This window comes from Triticum dicoccoides, chromosome 1B (assembly GCF_002162155.2).
Source record: "Triticum dicoccoides isolate Atlit2015 ecotype Zavitan chromosome 1B, WEW_v2.0, whole genome shotgun sequence".
In the NCBI taxonomy this organism is placed as follows: Eukaryota; Viridiplantae; Streptophyta; class Magnoliopsida; order Poales; family Poaceae; genus Triticum; species Triticum dicoccoides.
The window spans coordinates 633,452,001-633,456,195 of NC_041381.1; positions in this window are offsets into that span (position 1 = coordinate 633,452,001).

Consider the following 4,195-nt stretch of genomic DNA (forward strand, 5'->3'; position numbering starts at 1 on the left):
CGCGACACCGTGCGGGTAAGCATACAGATCGCATGTCTCTGGCTCGATGCGAGTTAGTCTTCTAGGATGTCAATGTCAGTAGTCAGTTCAGCGGTGGTGCGTCAGACCAGTAAGAGCAAATCAAGCTGCTGTTCTTTTAGGTTACCCGATTAGAAGCTACGGCATGTGTCACAGGCACAGTTTAACCGTTGATAGTTACATATAGTTCCAGCAAGTTGATTTCACTGCATTCGGGCTTGGATGACGGGATGCAATGCTGAAACCTGCAATTCTGAATGTCCTGATGCAATGCTTCGGTTGCACTGTAATCCAAATAGGCATTGTTTACTGACCCTTTGGGAAAATTGGAGAAGATTAGAGATGCTTCTTGTGCAACTTACCTAAGGCAAATAATGCCATATGTGGTCACAGAAGTCCTGAAGGTTGTGCGAGTGAGTGAAATGTGAATTATTACCATAATTTAAGTTGTACATAGCAATTAGCAAGGTACACCAACAAATGCATAGACTCCAAAGGTGGGTAGCAAAATAACTGTCGCACCTCACTCTCACAAGAGACGGTAATATAAGCCAGCCAGCTGAAGAGAATCACATGTTGCACCTACTTACTATATGAGAGGACTCACAGTTTTTTTGGCAACACTACTTTTCTGTTTCCATTGTCTATGTTTGTATGCAGTGCAAGGAAGCTAAAGCACGCTAGGATTTAGATGCATCAGGAATAACATCATCACAATGATGTGCTGTACACGGTCTAGATGCTCCAATAACCTCCGTTTACATCTGCTCCTCGACGTTTTATAACAGGCTACAACTTACAATCTACAGTGCTTTTTACAAGCACTCTCTCACCGTTGACATCTATCCATAGCTTCGGGAGTCGATTTCACTTGTTTTGGGCTTGGGGGGCAGGATGCAATGCTGAATATCTTGATCGACCTACATGTTTCCGTGATCATTCAGTTGTAGTCTCGCCAATACTAGTAGTAGCGAGGGGGGGGGGGAATTTAGCAGTAGCGCCGCATTACCAGTAGCGCTTCCCGGTAAACATCGCTGCAGATAATATCAGCAGCACCCTTTTCTAAACAGCGCTACAGCTATTCATGTATAGCAGTAGTGTGGGACAACAGGTACTTTAAGCACTCATTCATGTCACAAAAAGCATTGGAATTATCAAACAAATTGTTCTGATTCAAAAGTTCATTCCATCAAACACCTTTCATCCTTGGACCTATTTAAAATAACTCACCATACCATCGCCAAAAAATAGCTTAATAAGATAGCTATCAACAATTATCCTACTTAGTCTAGCTTGTGTTGAAAATTCTTTACCCTCCATAGCTCAGCCAATTGTAATTGTCCAATTCTTCTATTCTCAATTCATGGATGAACCCAGATAATAGCGGTAATGGGGGCTGCTTGATGGATGATCTTTGGTCTCTCGGCTTGTCCTTTTTGTTTGGGTTCTCGTTGTGGGTTGGGAGGTGCTTCATGTCTTGTGTCGAGGTGTTCTCGTGGGGAGTCACTTGGCGTAGTAGCAGTGAAGGGGTTTGTGGATGTTGTGTTTTTGGAGAGTTTGACGGGCCGCTTGTGCGGTTATGGGGTTTCATGTCTTGGGAGTAGTTTGTTCGTGCTTCGTTTGTATTGGTTTTCGCCCGGTTTTCTATAAATTAACCGGGCAATTCTCTTCTTCTTAATTAATCGATGAGGCAAAACTTTTGCCTCCGTTTCGAAAAATAATCCAAATGGAAAATTGTGTACTTTGAGTATGCATGAGGCATTGTTTACTGGCCCTTTGGGAAAACTGGATATCAGGGAGTATAACAGTTCACAAAGCACGATGAATGAGATTACACGTGTCTTTCCCTTCTTGTAGACATCTTTCATGAAAACTATCATTGTTTGCTAATGTTCGCCATCCAGCCATTTACTTAAGTAACTATGTGACTGCATCTTTTTGCATATCATGCTCACACTGATTAAGGTAAATAGGGCGATACTATTGCTAGTAGCAGGGTCGGGCGTCGCTGGATCGCTAGTGCTGCTAGTTGACTAATCAGTTTTGCCTAGCATCAATGGATTAATAGTACGTACTACGTAGTGCTTTCCAGTTTGTAGTAGCACTGTTAGTTTTCAGTAGTTCTGTTCTTATAGTTTCAGTTTATCCAGGCTTTTTTTTTTGTGAAGTTCATGTTTATTCAGGCTAAAAAGGTTGTATGTTGATTAGTATTCATGTTTCGTCCATCAGCCGCCGCTTCCCTTTGGTGACTGCGCCAGTGGCACGGCATCGCGAATTCGCATGATTTTGAATTAAAAAAAATAGAAGCTTCTTTAAGCAATAGGAAAAATATCAAACTCTTTTGCAAGTAAAAATAATAAACACATAAATGTATATCTATCTATCTACACATGTGTATATATAGGCTTAAGGGGCCATGTCGTCCTTTTTTTAGCCAAAATAGCTTGAGTCTTTAATAATATGGGTCCACCCATAATAAATGGCAAAGGAAAATAAACCCCCGGATCCGGTAGGATATGTAACAGCAAAGGTGGGTAATTAATTTCTGTTTACATATTTCAGACGATTATAGATCTTTAGTCTATACAATAAATGGCCGGATGTTTCTGTTTTTAATGGGAATTTCTAGCATATTTATCCTTTTTCCTAGTAATCCCATAAAACACTTTTAATACTCCCTCCGTTCACTTTTGTAAGACGTTTTAGATATTTAAGACAACACCTAAAACAGTCCAATTTCATTTATCTAAAATGTCTTACAAAAAATGAACATAGGGAGTATATAAATAGAGACTTTGCCTTACGGCCCTCCAAAACATAGAGCCGACCCTGGGCCGCACACTATTTGTGGAACTGCTTTGGGATCCACGGGAGCATCAGCTTCAGATTTATAATGGTTGAAGCTGGACAGAGATTCAATTTTCTAGTGCTGAAACTTTTGTGTGGATGCAGAGCATTGGTTGCTAGAGCATTATTAGAAACTACCAAGTTGATTGATAGGTACTTGGTATTCAAAGCATTTTGTGGGCCTGTAGAGTTGAGCAGCTGCTGATGCAAATGCAAAGAATCAAAATGTAGATACCAAATTTAAGTGTGACACACTACTCTCGCAACAGAAACAGGTATATATAAGCTAGCTATAAGGAGCGTCAATCACATGCTATGCTTTCCTACTATACAAGAGGATTCGTATTTGTTTTTCATGTTTGTTGGTTATCCATGTTTGTTTTAGGATCAGGTGAACTAGGACACAACAGGATTTGGAGACGTTAGGAATGACATCTTCTCAAGGCAGACTCCTCACTGAGAGGTGTCTAAACAGCCCACAACCCTTCACATCATTGCCGGCTAAAAGTTCAGCCTCTGAGTCCGTGGTTGGAATGCTGGATTTTCGCTACCCTTGTAACTCTTTACACTTGTATACTACATGCCTCCAACAAATTTCTGGTGAAGAGATGGATACAGGGGTTGGAGAAAACTGGTCGTGGGTGGGGTGTGTTGCTTACGGGCTGGATACATGGATAATACTGGCTACCGACATAAAGTTTAGGGCTTGGAAACTACCATCCAAGCATGCAGTTGAAGTCTGTTGGTTTTTGCTACATGTCAATGTATTGTAAGTTGGCATTCAACTGAAGAACGGCGTTCCAATTGTGCCCTGAGGTGTTTTGAGCCATGCGCTCATGTCTCAGCATGTTGTACCGACCTGACCATAAGACGTGCTAGCTGATTGTGGCCTTGTGTTTGTGAGATACGACTTCTCTGACATTTGGTGTCTGTCTATCTAATATGTGTGCCAGCAATGAAGTCCGAAAACACTACTCCGCTGCTTGGAGTATTTTGGGAGATCTTCATCCGTCTTTGTGCCCCGATGCTTGGTTGTAAGTGCTTATGTGGGTTCCATACCCATACGTGCAAGGGAACAACAACAGTTGAGCTAATCAAGCCGTTGCCACATAAACGTGTTTCAGTGGTTCCCAGTTGGGTTTGTGAAGTTCAGATTCATGATTGTTAGTGTCGAATTCTACTTTCTTTTTGTAATTGGAGATGTCACCTTGCATTTAGTACAGCTGACCTGTGGACCTCTTAAGAAATCTAAATTACAACCTAGTCCAGAAATTTTACAGAAAAGACACAGGACAAAAGTTGTAGATTGCAATCGGGCCCATCTTTCACA